The 22,526-nt window shown below is 42.0% G+C and overlaps 1 pseudogene; it reads left to right on the top strand.

Moving 5' to 3' along the window:
- The first annotated feature begins 1,857 nt into the window (after nucleotides 1–1,857).
- LOC136762790 (tubulin alpha chain-like) lies at nucleotides 1,858–3,286 on the top strand (annotated as a pseudogene).
- Nucleotides 3,287–22,526: the final 19,240 nt, after the last annotated feature.

The raw sequence follows: 22,526 nt of genomic DNA on the forward strand, positions 1-22,526 counted from the left end.
TTCATCCATCCATCCATCCATCCATTTTCTACACCACTTGTCCTGGTGAGGGTCGCGGTGGCAGCATATTAAGTAGGGTGGACCAGACCTCCCTTTCTCCAGTGACAGATTCCAGCTCCTCCTGAGGGATTCCCTGGCGTTCCCAGGCCAGCCAGGAGATATAATCCCTCCAGCATGTCCTGGGTTGGCCTCAGGGTCTCTGCCCAGTGAGGCGTGCCCGATTAAGCTGCAAAGGCAGCCTCCCAGGGAGCATCCTTACCAGATGCCCAAACCACCTCAACTGGCTCCTCTCAATACTGAGAAGTAGCGACTCTACTCCGAGGCTCTCCCAGATTACTGAGCTCCTCACCCTATCCCGAAAGGTGAGTCCAGCAACCCTGTGGAGAAACCTAATTTCCGCCGCTTGTACCCGCAATCTCGTCCATTCAGTCATTACCCACTGTTCATGACCATAGGTGAAGATAGGGATGTAGATTGACATGTAAACCATAAGCTTTACCACCACAGACCGATACAGCACCCGCAATACTGCAGACTCAGCAGCGATCCGCCTGCCAATCTCACACTCCCCCTTTCCATCACTCATGAACAAAACCCCGAGGTACTTAAACTCCTCCACTAAGGGCAGCTGCTCCCCCCTAACCTGGAGCGAGCAATCCACTCTATTCCAACAGAGAACCATGGCCTCAGACTTGGAGGTGCTGATTCTCATCCCACTCTCTGATTCTCATCGCTTCACACTTGGCAGCAAAACGCTTAAGTGTGTGTCGGAGCTCACAGTCGCATATCCAACAATTAAGTAGAGGAATATCATGTTTAGTAAAGCCTTGTGATTTGCAGCCCGTCTGCAGCGTCCTCCCCCGTCACTATGGTCCAGCCTATATCTGAGCCTTTTATTTCTCAAATAGACCAAGTTCTCTCACTTCAGCCACTGTTCTGTTTCTCATTATTTCAGTAGAAGAGAAAACATTCTACACCAAACACTGATGTTTTTTACAGAAAATAAATAAAATAAAATATGAAAGTTTATCCAAAATGCTAATATTTCAATTTTCAAAAAAAAGAAAAATGAAAATATGACCACCATATTTCCAGTTTTCATTTTTTCAGATCCTTCAGAAATTTGAATTGATACGTGTTACACGGACCTACATCAATTTATGTTATTTTAATGTTTACATGCAGTAAGATATATTTTTGTCACTTCACTTCAGTTTAAGAAATGTTGAGGTTTGCAGTTTAGTGCTGGTGTGAAAAAGGTAGTGAATCTACTGAAATCAAAGTCTAGACATTATGCAAAGTCCATTTGCACACTTTGGGTGTTAATTTAATACACACTTACAAATTATTTACTGCTTTCTCAATCAGACCTTTCTCTAGCCAAATAGTTAATCTCATTCAGTAAATTTGAAACCAGAACAATGCATTTTAAGATTCATTTGTAGCAGTTCTTAATGGGATTTATTATTCCCATTCAGTCTGGGTAAATCTAACACCTTTCTTTTAAGTTTCAAGCAAATTTCTCACTGCATCACATTTACCTTCTAAAAATGTTGCAATACATTGATTCCATCATGTGCATACCTTTCACATGACTTCAGTTCTTGCAGACTAATCTGCATGTAGTTTGTATTAACCACATACTTCTTTTTCATTCAGTCAATATTAGTGCCCTTGTCTCTATAGTTGTTCTGAACCAAGTGCATCAATATAATCTTACCTAAAGTAAATTTAAACCTTGGTGTTTACCCATCTTTCCTGCCCAGTTTTTCCCCTCAGCATGAGTGTATCTCTATGCATGTGGGCCAAGCAGATCGGCAATGCCTGCTGGGAGCTTTACTGTCTGAGCATGGGATCTAGCCTGATGGCCAGATGCCCAGCGACAAGACCATCGGAGGAGGCGATGACTCCTTCAACACCTTCTTCAATGAGACCGGGGCAGGCAAGCACGTCCCCCGGGCTGTCTATGTGGACCAGGGGCCCACTGTCATCAGTAAGCAGGGGCTGCCCATGTGACTCCATGTTGTTCACTGACCAACAGGCACTGAGCTCACAGATACCTAGAAACTGTTGGAATCCTGCTTTCAAAAGTAACTCTTTCACCAGCATTAAGGAGTTGGATAACTTTATGAACAATGAACCCACTTCCATATCAATGTTGTGTGTGGAGCTGCTCTTTGGGTCATCACTGGTTAACCCCTTCCTGTCTTCTCCTCTATTCCCAGATGAGGTGCACGCAGGGACCTACGCCAGTTGTGCCACCCCGAGCAGCTCATCACTGGCAAAGAGGACGCTGCCAACATCTACGCCCTCAGGCACTACACCATCGGCAAGGAGTTCATCGACCTGGTGGTGGACAGGACACGCAAGCTGGTGAGTCGATTTAGTCTAGACATTCCAGGTGGTTTCTATTGTGTAAAACATTACCCCTCAGATCATTATACAGGGAAATGTAAGTATCAGAAAGTACAGTCTTTAAGATGATCTTAAAATGTATCTACCCAATCTCATATGTAGCCCATGTATCCCTATTTTTTCCCTAGGCTGACCAGTGCACTGGGCTTCAAGGCTTCCTCATCTTCCACAGCTTCAGTGGTGGTACTGGCTCTGGATTCACCTCCCTGCTATTTAGAGCATCTCTCTGTTGACTATGATCCAGATCGTCTCCTCTATCACTGCCTCCCTGAATTTTGATGGTGCCCTGAATGTGGACCTGACGGAGTTCCAGACAAATTTGGTGCCATACTCCTGTATCCACTTCCCCTGGTCACCTATGCCCTCTCTGCCGAGAAGGCCTATCATGAGCAGCTGTCTGTGGTCGACATCACCAAGCCTGCTTTGAGCTGGCCAAATGGATGGTGAAGTGTGACCCCCGTCATGGCAAGTACATGGCCAGCTGTGTGTTGCAAAAGATGTCAACTCTGCCGTCGCCACCATCAAGACCAATCGCACCATCCAGCTTGTGGACTGGTGTCCCACTGGCTTCAAGGTGGGCATCAACTACCAGCCCCCCACCGTGGTGCCCGGGGGAGACCTGGCCAAGGTGCAGAGGGCCGTCTGCATGCTGAGCAACACAACTGCCATCACCAAGGCCTGGGCCCATCTGGACCACAAGTTTGACCTGATGTACGCCAAGTGTGCCTTCGTCCACTGGTACATGGGAGAGGGCATGGAGGAGAGCGAGTTCTCAGAAGCCAGAGAGGACATGGTGGTCCTGGAGAAGGATTATGAAGAGGTGGACACTGAAAGCATGGGAGATGAAGGGGAAGAGGGGGAGGAGTATTAGGACACAGAAAACAAATTCAGGATTCTGTTTGCTTCATCTAGGCTGCCTTCTTCATTCAACATTAGAAATGATCCTGAACACTTCTAACATGGTTGCACCACCAATACGTTTTGCTTTCCACTTTGTTTGTTTATTCGTTCATTATTGTTTTCTAATGTTCTGCAGAACAAAGATTTGCAGTGTTCTCATGTTCTACATTTTTAATCTTCTAGTTCGTGTAATTTAAGTCTGGGTTTTGAAAAATAATAATGAAATGATTGTTTGCTAGTGTTCTAAATCTTTCATATTGCAGGACTTTATACCACAAGCTGCTGACTGAGTTCAGGTAATGTTTCAAAATACTTTCTTGCTTCATAAGGTTTTTTCATTAGTTATGATTCTGGTATTTTGTTAAGAATGAAAATGGTAGTAATAGAAAACCTTGTTACACACTTTCCAGGTACAAGTTCTCCAAAATAAAACAAATGGGAAAGTATCTAGAATCGTCTAAGTAGTTTGTGTTTGCTGTTTGCCAGGCAACAGCGTTTCACTGACTGTACCCCCTTGAGGGACTCCGTGACTGCATGCGCTGTTGTTTCCTATTTAATATTGAACACAGAGGTACTCACCACCAGTCCCAACCCCACAAACAGATACATTTTCTTTCCATGTAGGAGTTTGTCCAGGGGTCCTAAAGCATTAGCAACGTTTGCACAAGGTGAGCAATAAACATAAAGTTTGTCTAAAGTTTAGTTACCTAACAATGTTAATTTAGTGAGTGCGTGCCTGAACTTGCCACACACAGCTTGCGTGCAACATGCTTATGTTTTGGTCAGAAAGTAAATGGCGTACATTTTTTGATTAGGAAAGATTGTGTTGCTGCTTAACAAATTAATTGGATCAACACAGTATATGCCAAATTATTTCCAATAAAATGTTTACTGTACTAAAGTCCCACTAGGGGGGCACAGCACAACACTTAGGTGGGTATTGCCCCCAGTGCCAACTGGCAACGATCCTGCCACAGATTACTCGGAATCTGAAAATAACACATATGGCTGAAACTAAGACTACCTTGCCCAGGATTCTTAAAGGTAATTTTTCTCTCCCACAGTAATTGATTGATTGACAACCAAGTTCCTCATTCTGTAAATTCTCATGCCTCCTCAATCAGTCACTTCAGACTTCTCACCAGGAAAAAGCATACTCTATATTTGTTAATTTTTTTTGTTTGTCTACATGGAGCATATTTAAATAAGAAAGATAGAGACTCAATATTTTTATCCCTGATGTCTTAAATTTGTAAGGTGTAACACAGTAAAGAAATGGTTGCTATGAATTTAAAATCAGAATAGTGGTAAACAGGAAGTGACGGTAACAATTTTAGGAAATATCTACACGGGTTGTGAAAAGAATATGAGAGCTAAGTGCTAAGATCCTTTTATTTTGCAAGTTTAATACTAATTAGAATACACATTAGAACCTGCATCTAGCCGAAGAGTTGCTGTTGATCATCTACACTTTATAATAAGAACATAAGAAAATAAGAAAGTTTACAAACGAGAGGAGGCCATTCAACTCATTGTGCTCGTTTGGTGTCCATTAGTAAATGTTGACAATTTTTCAGCTTCTAACACATCGCTGGGGAGTTTGTTCCAAATTTTGACAACTCTCTGTGTGAAGAAGTGTCTCCTGTCTTCTGTCTTGAATGCCTTGAAGCCCAATTTCCATTTCCATAATTCATCCCCACAATAATTGGTCCCCGCGACAATTCATACCTATAACAATTCTTCCCTGATGACAATTCACACTCACGTCAATTTGCCCCCCATCATTATACGTTCTTCACTTGAGCAATTGTAACCATGTGTGCATTAACTTATTGTAGAGCCATAGAACACATATATGTGTATATATAGTAGGCAGGCTATATAAATATATATAAATACACACACACAATCGTTTTTTATTATCTATTATTATTATTATTATTATTATTATTATTATTATTATTATTATTATTATTATTATTATTTCTATTTCTTGGCAGATGCCCTTATCCAGGGCGACTTACAACATAAGTGCAAAACAAAGTGCAAAAATACAGTTCAATAAAGGCATCAATCATTACAAATTCAATTTACATAAGACATAGCAATTCAAAATACATACATTTTACAACTTCCAATTTACAATTTACACAGGCAAGTACAGTAAGTGAGGTCCTACATCCTGGACGGTAAAAGCTAAGTGCTGTCAAGAAGTAGGGTCACAGTCAAGGGCTACGGGAAAGGGAGCAAGGAGGAAACAATCAAAAACGCAAGAGGCATAATAAAACTCTGTGCAGTGCTATCTAACGGGGGTTAAAAGGACTAATATTACAAGTACTGTCGGAAAAGATGTGTCTTGAGTAAGCGCCGGAATGAGGTCAAGGACTCTGTTGTTTTGACTTCGGTGGGAAGGTCGTTCCACCATTTAGGGGCCAGGGATGAGAAGGAGCGGCTCTGGAGGAAGGATAGTGGAGAGGAGGTAGAGTTAGTCTTCTGGCACTGGAGGAGCACAGTGGTCTGGAGGGGATGTATGGAGAGACGAGTGTCTGAAGGTAACGTGGTGCAGTGTGGTCGAGACAGCGGTAGGTGAGGGTCAGTGTCTTGAACTGAATGCGTGCCGGTATCGGGAGCCAGTGGAGGGAGTGGAGCAGTGGAGTAGCGTGTGCGAATCGGGGCAGAGAGAATACCAGACGAGCCGCAGAGTTCTGGATGAGCTGGAGCGGCGGGTAGTAGTTACAGGCAGGCCGGCCAGGAGGGAGTTGCAGTAGTCCAGGCGGGAGAGGACCAGTGATTGGACAAGCAGCTGAGTCGAGTAGTCGGTGAGGAAGGGACGGATTTGGCTGATGTTGCTCAGGAAGAATCTACTGGTGCAGTGCAGTGACTCCTAGATTTTTAGCGGAAGAGGAAGGAGAGAGTGTGGTGGATTCCAAGGGGATCAAGATGGGGAGGTCAGCAGAAGGTGAGGAAGAGTGGGGGAAAAACAGGAGATCCGATTTGGAGAGGTTCAGCTTGAGGTCGAGTGAGTGCATCCAGGCAGAGATAGCAGACAAGCAGGAAGAGATGCGAGAGGGGATGAGAGGGTCAGAAGAGGGGAAAAGACAGGACAGCATAATCAGCGTAGAAGTGGTAGGAGAAACCATGGGATGCGATGAGGGGGTCCAGGGAGCGAGTGTAGAGAGAGAACAGGAGGGGGCCCAGGACGGAGCCTTGGGGAACGCCTGTGAGGAGAGGTTGGGGGGTGGATGAGGAACCTCGCCATGTCACTTGGTAGGTCTGGTCGCTGAGGTAGGAGGAGAACCAGGTGAGAGCAATCCCAGAGATTCCAAGATCAGCCAGGCAGGAGAGGAGAATGGAGTGATCGACGGTGTCAAATGCTGTGGAGAGGTCAAGGAGGATGAGGACAGAGGAGAGGGAGGTGGCCCGAGCACAGCTGAGGGAGTCAGTGACTGCCAGGAGAGCCGTCTCAGTGGAGTGAGCTGTGCGGAAGCCGAATTGCAGAGGATAAAGGAGTGAGTGTTGGGACAGAAAGTCAGAGAGCTGACGGTGGACCGCCCGCTCGAGAGTCTTTGAGAGGAAGGGGAGTAGGGAGACAGGGCGGTAGGTGGCATCAAGGGTTGGTTTCTTGAGGAGTGGGATGACAGCAGCTTGTTTAAAAGCAGAGGGGAAACAGCCAGAGAGGAGTGAGGAGTTGAGGAGGGAGGAGATGAAGAGGAGAAGATCAGGAGGGGTAGGGAGAGGGTCCAGGGCACACGTTGTAGGTTTGTGACGTAGGAGAGCGGAAACTTCAGCATCTGAGAGAGGTGAGAATGAAGAAAAGGAAGCTTGATCGGTGGGAGGTTTGGGTGTGATGGGAGAGGAGGGGGGACTGTTGAAGAGCTTGCGGATGTCTGTGATCTTGGAGGAGAAGAAGGAGGCGAAATCATCAGCAGTGAGAGATGAGGGTGGAGGAGGGGGAGGGGGGGCAAGGAGGGAGGAGAAGGTGGAGAAGAGTTTGCGGGGGTTGTTGACAGTGGATTCAAAGAGTGATTGGAAGTAAGACTTCTTGGCTGAGGTGAGTGAGGAGGAGAATGTAGACAGTAGAGAGCGGTAGACTTCGAGGTCAGCTGGGAGTTTGGTCCTTTTCCACTTCTGTTCGGCGGCACGCAGACTAGTTTGGGTTGAGCGGAGAACAGCAGAGAGCCAAGGCTTCATTATACATATAATGTATGTTTTTAATTGATACACTAATTTGAAACTATAACTCCAATAATACAATTTAATAAAATGAATAACAACAGCTGGCAGTGGCAGGTGGAGGCTACTTAAAACAGGTTTCAGGTTAACTTTGTATATCAGTTTGTGCAGTGGGTAAGGAACAGTGCTGTGAACCTGATAATCCAGGTTTGATTGCCTATCAGTGTTCAGTGTGTTATTGTCGGGCTGGGACTAGCCAAACCAACTATGGGAAGGACTCAGGTGCTGGAGATAGAGAGGTAGAACGAAGCTTGGGTCAAAGAACCGGCAAACTGGTCAATGTAGGTTAGGCAAGACGTAGTCGAGGACAGGCAGAAAGGTCAGGCGATCGGGTAAACAGACTGTCAGAGAATAATCCAAAAGGCAGAATTCGAAATAACAGGCAAGGATCAGGAACCAAATCAAAGCAAACCAGAGTAGTAGAGTGCTTATACAGGTCCCATCTATCCCAGAAGAAAGACAAATGCTCCATAAATCTAAAACCTTATTCCCTACACCAAGATGTCAACCATGTGTTACATGTTCTTATCTCTGCCTGTCTCCCTGGCCATGCACGTGGTACTGGAATTATTTCTGAGAAAACTACCATTGAGGTTCTGCTCTTCATTTTCTTTCCAAACTCTTTAAATTGGTCTTGCGGAACCTCTGCCTTACCTTTTCCTATGTCATTGGTTCCAATGTGAACCATGACCAGTGGATTCCCCCCGGCTTTGGACAGTAGCCCGTCTACTAGTTTAGGAAGATCTGCAACCTGAGCACCAGGCAGGCAAGATGCAGGTCTCCTTATCACTAGAACAGACTGTGTGATCTACACCTCTAAGAATCAAGTCTCCTACTATAACTACCTTCCTGTTCTGGGCGGGAGTGGACACCATGGTGCTCTGGGGCTCAACTGCCCTCCCATCACACTCTGAGCTGTCACTGTCCAACTCTGTGTCCAGCAGTTAGAACCTGTTGGGCATTTCTAGCTCTTGGGATGTCTCTAAGGATATTGCCCGACCTTTCCTGCAGTTACGACCTACTGTAACCCAGTAGTTCTGTACACTTTCCTGCTCTAAGGTATCAAAACCATCTCTCTAATGAATAATCTTATTTTGTACAGAGATTACAAGAATTATTAAAACACCCAAAGGGACTATGGGAATGATTGCATCATACATCAGATTTTGTGATTTATTTTAAGAGCTGCCAACAGGGCCAATGCGCAGTCAGTAAAGCAGGTAAGTCCCTCCCCTTTTGCTTTCTGACTTGGTGCCCAGGTTCACTTCCTCTTGTGCTGAAACCAAGGTCCACAAGCGACTTGACAACTTTGGGTGATATTCTCTTCTTCAGATAACCAGGGCTGCATATGTAACCTATCGTTATACATGTATTCTCTATATTAAAGATTTTGTTGAATTCAAGTCCTTCTCTATTTACTGTTCTGGCCATATGAAAAAGAAGTACAGATAAGTATACTTATTTTGATTGCATATACTAATATAATAATATATTTAATATATTATATATTTATATATAATAAAGTATATTTATAGTGTACTTAACTGTACTTCTTTTAGTTTTGTATGTGTGTGTTTTTACAACTGGATACATTTCCAATATTGAAATGGCTACAATTTAGAAGAGAAAGTTTATATATTTTTAATTAACATTTGCACTTCAAAATTGTATCTTTCTACCAGCACTTTGTAACCATAACCCTAATTATAACAACATTATTATTATTATTATTATTATTATAATAATAATAATTATTATTATTATTATTATTATTATTATTATTATTATTATTATTAGCATAGCAGAGAGTAAAAAATAGGCAAATGCTTTATATATATATATATATTATTTATATTTATTTATATGTATATATATGTACACACTCATATAACTGTTTAAAGTTGCCAACTGTAGTGCAATTGGTTCACCAACAATTTGTTATGAATTTCTCAAAGATACTTTGCCAACCATTTCACAGAATAGTAACATTGTGACATTGAGATACTGTCATGCTATTTTGTGCATCTGGCACAGTTCTGGGACAGGTTCGTGAATAACAGGTTATCAGGCTTGCTGGTTATTGTTGTTTCACAGTGGATGTATTGAGACTTTCCATGATAAATCATGTCAACTAACAAGGACAGGTGTCTCGCCATCCATGTATTTACCTTCATATTATTATGGGCAGCAACATTACACAGACAATTAATTGCCCACCTCTGCAAGCATTGATGCATGACTGTGATTTTCTCTTAAAGATTCCAGGGCTGACAAACCTTATCATGCTGTCACAGCTCCAGGTTGTTTTATAAAGCTAAATCTTGCCAAACCCTAATTCACACCAAATGAACACTTGGTTTTGTACGTTTTGTGAGAAGGTAAATTAAACTAATGTTTATTTTTTAACAATATCATTATTATTACTACTACTACTACTACTACTAATAATAATAATAATAATAATAATGTTACCAAAGAAATACATGCATCCTTTAAATACCAGGTCCCAAAGCTGGGAATGTAACCCAGCGATTTGCTGAGAATCTTGACCTCAAATCCATAGAACACATGTGTTATTAACTCCATTGGCTAATGAGTCTGCAGAGAGCACAGTCTCCAAGCGGCAGGAGTGAAGGGATACTCTTAACAGTCTATCAAAAGAATTGCAGCAGTCACTAATACCAAAAGTGGGTTTACACAATATGCAATACTGCATGTACAATCATCTCTTTAATTGTAATTTAGCACTGGTATTATGTTTACATTGTAGACTAGGATTGGGCTTTGTGTCTGTTTCGGATTGGGTTAGATTCCCTTGTAGATTTCCACTTGGGTTGGTGTTTTGACTGTGTTATTCAGATAGATTGACTTACAGATAGCCTAAATATTGGTGTTGGCTGGGAAAGAATGGCAACACAGTTACATTTAGGTTCTTTCTTAGTTACATTATGGTTGAGTTAACGACTGAAGTATGTTTTAAGTCAAAAGTGAAATGTGAGTAAATAAAATTTAAAAAGCCTGCCAAAAGATACACGAATCATTTGAGCAGGATTTCTCCATTTGGATTAATGGTGACAGCTGTCATATTTTCATACTGTTATAAAAAAAACAATAAGTGCTGTTAAACAGATGTGCCAAATGTTGTGCCCACTGGAATTGGCACAGAAGCCTTTTAAAACACAGCATCTATTGTACATGCTTATATTATTATTATTATTATTTTGTATTTTGTCTGTGTAAATATGTTGTGTATTTAACATCTTAATTAAAAGATTCTTATTTCAGGTTTCTAATCATATGCCATCATTGATAGAATAAGTTCCCTTTCAAATCGAAAGATAGCCATTACCTAATGGGAAGAGCCTTCTGACCTGCCAATCATTGAAAGTATGTACCAAAGCTGCCCAATAGGGGCCCTGCTGGCAGGAGGAAACCCCAGTGTCTGTGGAAAGTATCCTCCTGATTGCAGCTGCCTGCCATTTCTTCTTTCACTTGCCTGTGATTGTGCTTTATTGCGGTTTTGCTTGTGATTGCCTTAAGGTTTTGAGAAGTGTGCTCAACTGCTCTTCGGAGTTTGGTTTAATTTTTGCTAATCCTCTACAGAGTATTATTCCCAATTTTTTTGTCTCTTTGGAGCTCAGACTACAGTCTTTTTATTATTATTATTATTGCTTCTCTTTGGAGGTAAGTGTGCGGTGGGAGTCTCGCTCGGAGCCAGCCTTCGTCCCTCCACTGAGATCTGTTGAACGATTTACCTCCTGTACGATCTATGCTTCTTTTCAGATTTGAGTGGAGTAAGGAGAGGAAAGAGGAAGGAGACTACTCCGCTGACCATTCCGCTCTTCTTCTCCGGATTATCTGGACCTCTGTCTGCAGACTTTAAACCGCTCGACATGTCGAGAATGGCGCTTGATAAACCAACTCTGTCGACCTCGACCAAACTTGTCGATCCCTCAACCTCTCTGTCGTCAACGATCGTGGAATTCCACCCCTCGTCCATCCCTTGTCGACCTCGACCAACCTTGTTGACCGCTCGACCACATCCGTTGACCACATCGTACCACTCTGTCAACCTCTCGACCTCAACGTCATCGCATCGACCCGCTCTCGGACCTTGATGTCGACAACCTCAACATAAACATTGAGGGAGACAGTATCAGAGCTGAGGAGTTTGGCGAAGTCCACCTGCCACAAGAGCTGTCGATCTACTTAGAGGGTCTGGATGAAAGGGACTTAGAGACGGATCTTCTAACCGGGATGAAGCTGAAGGGTGCGTTCCACCGCTGTTCCAGATGCCAGGGCAAGCTGCCCTCGGAGCATGCAACATGGAGATTGCAACATTGCTTTGACAGTTCGAGGAAATGAGGCACAGGCTGGACTCCCAGCAGCAGATGCAAAACACCATGGTTGCGCGACTTCCGCCGGAAGAGGACGCCCACCTCCTCCCTCAGCTGCCTCCAACACCACCACCACCACTGGAAGAAGTGCTGTCCCATGTGGCGTCATGCTCGGACATATCGGATCCTCCATCTTTCACAGAGGAGACCGAGGTGGCAAGTTCGGTGTCTGAGCACTTTCAAGGGCCGAGCATGGAGTTCAAGGCCTTGATGAGACGTGCAGCTATGGCAGTGGATATCCCGTGGTGCCCCCAGGAAGAGGTTCTGTTTGTGAAGGAGAAAACCAATAAACCCGCACAGGCCATTCTGATCCTGTACATGGGTCACTTGACAGGATGCCTGAGGGAGCACCAGTCAATGGCAGGTGTGGAGGAAATGGAGCTGGTCAATGCCTACATGACTGTCTTGCTACTCGAAGGGGCTAAGGCCATGGGGAGGTCCCTCGCAGCCATGGTAGCAGTCAGACACCATCTGTGGTTGATGCAGGCTAAGCTCCAGGACAAGGAGAAGTCTGTCCTCCTCGATGCTCCCATCACCCCAGGTCAAACTTTCGGTGAGACGGTGGACCTCTGCATCGAGCATCCAAATACGCAGATCTCCAACAGGCAAGGGACTGTTTTGGCACCCCAACCCAGCACAGATGCAGTTCTGGGTTTGGCCCCTGAAAGGCACCACCTGATGTCTCTGGGGCTGCCTGTTAATGGTGGCCAGGGCCCCCTCCAGCAGGGCCCAATATACTTACAAGTGATCAGCTTTCCAGAACTGATGTCTAGAGACACGTGTGGATCTGGTTTCGTGCCCCATATCAACAAAACAGCTGCTTGAAGACGGGAAATCTGCATCCACACTGAAAGTTTATCTGGCTGCCATCTCAGCATGTCATGATTAAATTGACAATGTCTCACCAGGAGCCCATTTCCTGGCAATCCAGTTTCTGAAAGGTGCAAGACGCTTGAGACAGCGATAAAGGACACAATTCCAGCCTTGGACTTGGAAATAGTGCAGAAAGGACTGAGCGGTGCTCCCTTTGAGCCCATCTCCACAATGGAGCTCCGCTTCCTCTTGCTCAAGGTAGCCTTCCTTGTAGTGATAACGTCGTCAACGTGAATTAGTGAAATTCATGCCTGTCTGTGGATAAAACCTGTCTAATCTTCTCGGGAAGCAACGACAGAGTCACTCTCAGGATGAACCCGGCCTTCCTACCCAAAGTCATGTTGGCATTCCATATAAACCAACCTATTGTCCTGGAGTCTTTCCATCCCCCTCCACATACATTGGATGAGGACCGCAGACTACACACACTTTGCCCTGTCCGGACCTTGAGGTGCTATATGCGGAATACTGCGCAGAGCCGACTCACTTGGGTGGCGGACACGATCCGGCTCACCTTTGAGACTGCTTATGTTCTCATGCCTGAACACATCTCAGTGCACTCAACGAGTGGACAAGCCACATAGTGGGCTCTCTTGAAGATCTGTGCAATGCTGCAACTGGGCTGGTCAACAAACCTTCACAAGAATCTACCGCCTCAACATGGCAGTCCCGCGGCGCCCAAGCTTGGGCTCCCAGGTACTTCAAACTGCTAGCCCACAGGCGCTGTGAGGCTCTGCTATCCTTGTCATTGTCGTTTAGGCTTAGTCAGGTGTCAGGACTCGCAACAGCTCTGGTATAGTCTTCCCATTAGGTAATGGCTGTCTTTCGATTTGAAAAGGAACGATAGGTTATTATCATAACCCCGGTTCCCTGAAAAAGAAAGACAGCCATTACTCTTCAGGGGTTGCTCGACCAGACAACCTTTTTGATGAAGAAATGGCAGGGAGCTGCAGTCAGGAGGAGACCTTTCACAGATGCCAGGGGCGGGTCTTCCTCCTGCCCCTTTTGTGCAGCTTTGGTACATACTTTCAATGATTGGCTGGTCACAAGGCTCTACCCATTAGGTAATGGCTGTCTTTCTTTTTCAAGGAACACTGGGTTACGATAATAACCTATGATTTTAAGCCTTAAGAACTCAGTATGATGTCATAAACACTCACAATGCATGAAAAAAGTAGATAATCCCAATTTACCAGGCCTCTATATGCGACATACATGCCACCAGGGGTGGACTGGGACCAAAAAAACGGCACTGGACTTTAACCCAGGGAGGCGACGGCTGGGAAAGTCTGGGTCCCAATAAAGGGCGGCCCGGGGGGGTGTTGGAGATGTGTGATTCTGGGTGCGGATGAAGTGCGGTCTGGGGGGGGGAAGCGGGCGGTGTTGGCATTATGCGGTCTGGGTGTCTACACGAGGCGACCGGCCCACATGGGAATCGACCAGCCTACCGAACTACAAAATAGACTGGCTCCAGTCCGCCTATTCATGTCAACCTGTGTTCCTGAGGGTTAAGAGTGTCCCTTAAAAACAATAATAATACTCCAAAGCGACATTCCAGAATACAGAACTATAATCTATCATGTCTGAAGAGTCTCTGTCTCACTCCTAGAAACATCACACACACTCTGATCCCTCTTTTTGTAACATTTGCTGCAACAGGAAAAACTAAATATGACAAAAGAAGTTTCTTTCTGCTCTGATGATCTGAAGTGATACAATCAAATGGTTTTTGTGCTTATGCTTCGGCATTCTTCACAGTGTCATGGGACCCAGTGCAGACCTGGCCTGAACTCTTGGCGAGGTATTTAAAGACACCGACCCCGTCAGAACAGGGACTCATAATCTCTTTGTTGTAGGATGTTACAGTCAAAGGTCCTTATTATACTATATCTTTTTCATGTCATATTGATCCTGCTCTTAGAGGGCTGTGGTTATCTATCCTTCCTCCTTTCTTTCTTTCTTTTTTAAACAAAGAAAACCAGTGCTTCCACTTCTTTAACTTTCAAATGTGCAAGTCCAGAAAGTCTGATATGAGTGAATGCATTGACTCTCATTGAGTAGGCTGTCTTCTTCTACATCGTCTTCTTTTTATTTTTCAGAATATCGACATGTTCTGAAATGTAGTACCATTCACTTTGTCATTGATTAAGGATGCCTTTGCGGCAATATAAATGGCATCACTGATTTACGTTCATGTTGAAATGCTCTCAGTGGACATCAGTGAGACTTTATCAGTGGTCTTTGGCTCAGTCTCTGTCTGCAGGTATGCATGTACAATATTTACTCAATATATTGGCTTCTGCATAGTGTCAGACAACAAACTGGTATTATTAATGTGTCAGATCATTTCACCATTTATCTTGGGAATGTACACTATTATTTGACTCACTGAACCAATACGAATACAGTAGGAGATGGAATAAATTTTGGTAGTCTGTAATCTGAACTGAACAAATAGAAAATGATATTACTTTCAAAGGCTGACAGGACTGGAGACGAACAATGATCTTTTCAAAGGAATATTCAGTTTAGTTTAAAATACCACTGAAAAATATACATTTCATATGGCAGTCTTTATTTTATCTCAAAGCAAAGCAATGAAGGCTCTCAAATCCATTTTGAGATTGTCATGAACAATGTGAATATGTCGCATGGTTCCGACGTTATGTGCCTGACCTAGTGTGATGTAAACAACAAAATAAAATATATAAGCATTCTAGAGCTATAAACAGCACCAGTAGAGATTATTTTCTTTTGAGAACCTATTCAGTCCCAGTTGCATTTGATTTGATAGTTTTTCTCAATTGTTTACCATTGTGACTGAAACTATAGACACAACAAAAACAAAAGGAGCACACGTATCAAAACCCAAAACCACATCTGCAGGTCTCCGCACAACCTGACTATGCTGTGTTGCTGTTGTTCCTGGGACAACAAAGCATTTTATTACAGGGTTAACTCCTTAACCAATCAATGTTAAGATTATTAAGACCTTCAATTTGTGATGTCACACATCAGAGACTCCTCATTTTTAAAAAAGTTTTGCTAAAGAAGGAGGTAAACTACGTAAAATGTTAATCTGAAATTAAGCAAAACCATGGACGCTGGGGGTGTGTGTTGACCAGAAGTGAGTGTGATGAAATTGGAGTTGTCTACTCCGAAAATGTATATATGAATTCCACTTTCCAAACTGTTGCACTCATCCACAATGGCTTCCACAATCATCCCCATTTATCAATCATTTTTCTTCTGCCATATTATCTCTTCCTCGATCCAAGCTGAGTTTTGAGTGACCCTACTGCAGGCAATGGCGGAGGCCTGATGGGATATAGGGGCTGACGCATGCCAGGGGTGGATCTGCCATGCCAGGCGCTTCCCCACATTGCTTGGCCAGGCAGAACATTGCTTGTGATGTAGATGAACACATGTGGGCAGACCAAAATGAGAGACAACATGCTGCCTCAATGTTGTTTGTTTGACCATAGTAGTTTATTGTTTTTTTTTGTTTTTTTGGGGGGAGAGCACTTCCTTTTTGCTTACAGATACTGTATACTGTGCAGATACTATACATAATGGCTTAATTTCCTGTGTCTGTTAAATTTAATTAAATGGAGACCCCACTTAGATAGGCCAGAACAACTCCTCCCATAACAGGGTATGCATTTAAAGATTTTAAAAAAGAATAATGTGTTTACAAACAAAACAAAATCATATGTATGTGTTTTTACGTGAGAGAGACAGAGAGAGTGTATATATGTGTGTGTCTGTGTGTGTGGGAGAGAGAGAGAGAGATTGTATATGTATGTGTGTGTGTGTGAAGGTAAATATTCCTCCTTAATTAATGAAACTCCTAGTCCTGCTCTGTGAGTAAACTGCCTCTTCCACAGAGAGTCTTCAGGCCAGGGAGCACCAGGGAGTTTGCATACTTGGATGAATCATATGCTTCAGAAAATAAAGGACGTGGTTATACCATCCAATGCAAAGATCGCAGAGTTGAGCCCTGCCGTGAGCAAACTGCATCACGGATCTGCTATATTTAGAACAGGATGAAGGGGAAAACCAGGCGTGAGAATTTGCATTCACAGGTCACAGCATTTTAATGTCACTGGTTTGTTCATAGACTGAACAACAACAAACCTCATTGTTCCTATGGGATTTGTTCCTACCACCAAGTAAGGGTACAAGACATTGTAATCTTTTAATGTGTGGATCCTCCTTCTGCGATGTTTATGACCGCACTGACATTGCAACTGAGAGACTTAAATAAACACGAAGGGGAGTGGGAGTTGACTGGGTGGGTGGATTGAGGAATGGACATTGCTACGTGCAAATAGCTAAATTCATTCATTGAAGGAAATTAGTTTTTGTTTTTAAAATAAATGTATTCACTGAAAATAGATACATGACTAACCATTTACAAATTAGATGTCAGTATCCTGTAGTCCTCAAAGATAAATGATATTAAATCCCTCTTAATGACATTTTGGTGCCAGAGTAAATATTTAAATAATAGCCTCCTGTTAGTTTATGAAATCTGTAGCACGATACATAAGGAAAGAAATGTTATACATAATTAAAATAAATAAAAAATACATACATAAAAATAGACTAGCAATTATATAATCACAAATCAATTACTTTTTGTTTTTAGAGCATTTTATTAAGACATAAAAACCAATGAGATTTGGGATTTTTAACTGAATAATAGAAAGGTATGTTGGTTGTTTGTTTCAAGCAGGAATTTATTTGCGGGGTTTGAATTGAATTTACTTGTAAGAATCTCAAAATATTATACACAGTTAGTTATTTCACTAAATTAAATTGCATTTTTATTTACAGAGTTTAATCTGTTTTACAACCCACCCCAGTTATATTTTACAGTAGATGCAACACTGAGTGGCATTCATGCACAGCTTATATGTGTCATGGCCACAGACCACCACTCTTCTCCCAGTGCAAGCACTTCCACTTTTCCCCACTAAATGTCACCATCAACCTTCCTTACCAGTCACTTCTCCCAGCTCCCTTCATTCAATCAATCAATCAACATTCCTGAACACCATGTGCACTTATTCAATCACCCTCTACCTCCATTCGTCATGCACCACCCAAACCTGGTTCATTGCTTCCCTCTGGTCCCCATATAAACCCCTCACTGTCTGTCACTAGTTGCAAAGCTTTGGTAGTGTAAACTACATTTCCAAGCAGTCTCCCCATGCCTTGATTCTACCATGTATCCTTGACCTCCCGCTTGACTTCCTGCCCATGACTTTGCTCTTCCCTTGATTGCCTTGTTTGCCTGATCGCCCAACCCTTGCCTGTGACCACGACCACATATTTGCCTTGCATTGATTGTACTGTCCTGCCGGTATCCGACCCCCGCCTATCTTGACGATCCCACCAGCACCGCAACTGGGTTCCCTTGGTCCCGTTCCCACAGTACGTTACAATATGCGGAATCAAGGGGCAAACAAGAACAGTGTACTGTTTTGACATGTTCAGTTTATGATGCGCAGGACAGACGTGTGTAATAACATTCCAGTTGGAATTCAGTTTTACAGGTTTGTGTCTGGATTGTGTGTAAAGAAAATAAATGAGTGAGCAAATAAAAACAAAGGCCAACTCTCGTATGATGTTTAAAGAAGGATTTTTTTATTTTTAAGCGCTGAATGTAATATTATCTTGCCTTATATAACTAACACCTGTCATAGTCATTCAGTATCAAGCCAAATTATGGCATCATCAGCATATGAACAGGGCTGTAAGAAGACTGCCCTAATTTAACTACTAATTCATTGTGACACTTACAAGAAAACCTCATATCATCATATCTAACAATATATTGGGCAAGAACACAAAACATAAAAACCAAGCACTAAGCGCATAAGTACATTTTACATTCCTCAAAATCAAAATAAATACATAAAACTCAGATTTAGAAGTCTTCTGCAGCTATTTATGTAGTGCCCTACATTTCAATGTATTGTGCAAAAAAGAGTAAGGGTATAATAATTAAAGTATATATTGATATTATAAATAATGTCTGTATTCTGCCTATGGAATGCATTTCTCAAAGTAAATGTATAAACAATCATTATAAACTAATTAACACAAAATACCACACAATTCACAGTTTACTAATTTGACGTATGACAACATATCTCCCCATTCAGTATCCTAGGAACCTCAACTAGTGTGTTATGCATAGTGTGCCCCTACATTGTAGTATGAATGTAGTGAATATTATACTATAAGAGTTATGGAAACTGCATAGATTCCATTATTACATATTTTATGGGTGATTATACGTTGCATTGATTGATAGAATAATGTGCCTACCAGGGTCAGCCAGTTACCAGGTACTGAGGACACAGATCTCACTGTTAATCACTGTTCATCATACAGGCACCCTGCAGAGCATGGCAATACAGGCCCTTAAAGGTGACAGTCCTTTTCAATTATGTTTATGGCATTTCGACATACTAGCTCTTGCTGAAGCATTGCTCTTACACATGCTATTGAAATGTCTTCTAAATCCGTATACGGCGCAATTACAAGCAGCTCATGAGAAAGGAAGGTCTTTTTCTAAACTGTAGTTTACAGAACACATTTCTGAAAAGATTCCCCATTTATTAATCAAAATTGTGAAGTACAAAAATAAAAAATTGACAGAAAAAACATTAAAAGCAAACCAAAACTGCAGACCTTCAGCGTCTGTAATAATTATATTAATGTATCCACTTTTTAGCAGTCTGTTCAAAGGTAAACACTGAAAATATAATTTTCATGTATTTTTTTTTTTTCTTTTGCCATTAAGGTTATTAAGGATCCCCCATCAGCGCTACAAACTCTGGGAAGGTCAGGTTGAGGTTTACAAGCCCTATTAAAGTGATGTAAGATTCTCAGATCACATTACTTCTGTGTTCTTCTTCATGACATGCCCTTAATCCCTCAATACAGAACATGTCAAAAGCACTGGAGTTTGGAGTCAAACTCAGGGCTGTTAAACTATAATAACTTTGGGGCTTTTGTGTCACAGATTTGCCAATACCTCCATTCTGGAATCTTCCCAGACTTCTTCCAATTTCTTCATGGTTCCTTAACCCATTACCTTTTTTCAGCCAAAAGATTGACAAAGATATTAATCTTAATTTGACAGTTAGACTAGTCTAATGCAAGTTAGTCATTTGCATAACAATGAAGACTGACTAAAGACTGAAATGTTAGCTTCCTCACCCCCAGGCTAACTTAGAACATAAGTCCATCTTTCCATTGAAACTGATGGCCTGTGTCTACGTTGACACTGTCACTGAAGCTGACAGGTCAAGCCATCCCACTGGCTCACACACCCCACTGTCCTGCACACTGGCAATCCCCCAAAACAGCGAGACTCCTCCCCAAGATTTAAATAACCAACTGTATATTTTAATTTTGTACTGTATTTTATTACATTTATTTTGCTCTTATAATAAGTCACCCTGGATAAGAGCATCTGGAATAATAATAATAATAATAATAATAATAATAATAATAATAATAATAATAATAATAATAATTCTGTGCTCTGTTTAGGTAATCTTTCAAATCAAAAGCATTGCCCAAAGGGGGGTGGGGCTTGCATTGTTTCCATGGGAACCTAACAAAACATTTTTCTGACAAAGCTGCCAATAGGCCCCTGTGTGCGTCTCTAAATGTATCCCAATACATGATTTAAGTAAAAGTGGGAGGATGGTTTAAAAGAAGCTTTGAATTACTTGAAGTATACCCTGTTCAGTTCTGAATGAAGAAGAAACCCCCGTTGAGCCCTGCTTCAAATTTTCAGCAATGAATTATTCATGATTCATTTTTTGTTGAATGTTCTCAATATATTTTATTTTTGAAGCCAACTGCATTATAATGTACAGAGCCCTTAGAAATTCTATGAACACTGAGGGTATATTGGCATGTCCCAAATGCAAAATGATAGAAATGAAACAGATCTGCAGTAGGTATTAATAAAAAAACAAAGCATATTATCATCAATTTAAATACTTAATTTTTACTACTTTGTATTAAATTATTTCAGACATTTGAAATATATAAACATGGCACTCGTAGTTGCATCCTATACTGTACTGAATTAAAAACACAATGTATGGTATTTTACAATAGTCCTGGCCTGCATGTCACACTACCAGAGCACTGTTGCATGCAGTATTTAGTATACATGAATCTTCTTTCGGGAATTTTAATGCTCTCTACTCAATGGACACACGCAAAACAAAGAAACAATAATGGAAACCACATGAAAAATGTTTTTAAACAGAAAAATACAAATCAATCTGCAGTAATCCACTTTACATTAATCATGACTGCTGGTCTTGCATTGGATGACAATTAAAATAACTTAATACTTTACAAAGACAATGTGTGCTTAAAAAACAATTGAAACCACTTATATAGGTATATAGGTATAGAAGGCCAAGGACAGTTTGAGCTCACGAGATAGTGTAACATGTTGTAGCCGATTCATGGCAGGGAGGACACGGAGGCAGGTAGGGGGGGAACACAACATGGCTGTCGTGTATCCTTAATAATGAAAGGGATAACTGAACATAAATCAAGTTCCCTCACAGAGTAACCCTGGTGGTGCTCATTCAAGCCAAACAATAAAGGGGATTTATAGACAAGAACAACAAAATACATAAATAAACAACCAAAGACACGTTTGCCTTGTCTTGCTGGATTTCACGGCAGGTTCCGAGGGTTTTTCGGGAAGAATGGCCTGTGAGGGGGACATTGCTGCCAGACCAGCGGGAGAAGTTCAATAAGGTAAGCACAGGTGCTCGTGGGAGGTGATCACGATCAGTCAAGCTCATTGCCAGAAGGTGTCTCCAATTAGTCGAGTGGCTACTGAGTCCGAGCACAAGCAAACAAGCCACGAGCAACTGTCATAAACCCCCCCCCCCGATTCAGTAGGTATCTTGGAGAAAAAACAAAACATATTCCAGTATACATTTCCAGGAGTCTATTATTTTTAATAGGGAAGGTGAGTCATGTTATAATCCTGTACTGGCCACCTACCCACATCAGTATCTACATTTTGGTTTTGATCATGCACAACTTTGTGTTGGCAAAATCTATTTTGAATGCTTTAAAACTCTGCCAATGGGCCTTCATCTATACATTACTTGGAACATACACTGCTAAGTATACCACCTAGGTTTGTACGTAACACTGATGCCTTGTGTTTTCACTTAAACAGCTGTTTGGGACAACTCAGGAAACTCATTTTGAATTGATGGCCAGAACCAATCAAGAGGTTGAACGTAAAAATTTGGATTACAGTAATTTTGGATTTTGCTACAAAGTTATGTGAAAAAGGAAAAGTCTCGCATTTCATTTTCTTCTCTTTTGGGAAAATATGCCATGAATTATGTGCACAATTGTGACAAATGCTGCATTTTAAATCTTAAACTTGGAGGACTGGCACTTTAAACTCCTCAGTGGTGGACAAAAGTGTTGGGAACAATATAACACTGTCTTGAATGACACAGTTACTCCAAAGCAAAAGTTATGTACCTTCTCTTGTGAAAAGAAAATGTTACAGTTCTTTCCTTGCAATGAATATACCAACCAAATACCCAAGGAAAGGTTGAACTCGTTGGTCAAGGAAGTGTTGTTGAAGTGATGAGTCAGAGTCAATCAAAAACATACAACATTCCTCCT

The sequence above is a fragment of the Amia ocellicauda genome, chromosome 11 (genome assembly GCF_036373705.1).
Source record: "Amia ocellicauda isolate fAmiCal2 chromosome 11, fAmiCal2.hap1, whole genome shotgun sequence".
In the NCBI taxonomy this organism is placed as follows: Eukaryota; Metazoa; Chordata; class Actinopteri; order Amiiformes; family Amiidae; genus Amia; species Amia ocellicauda.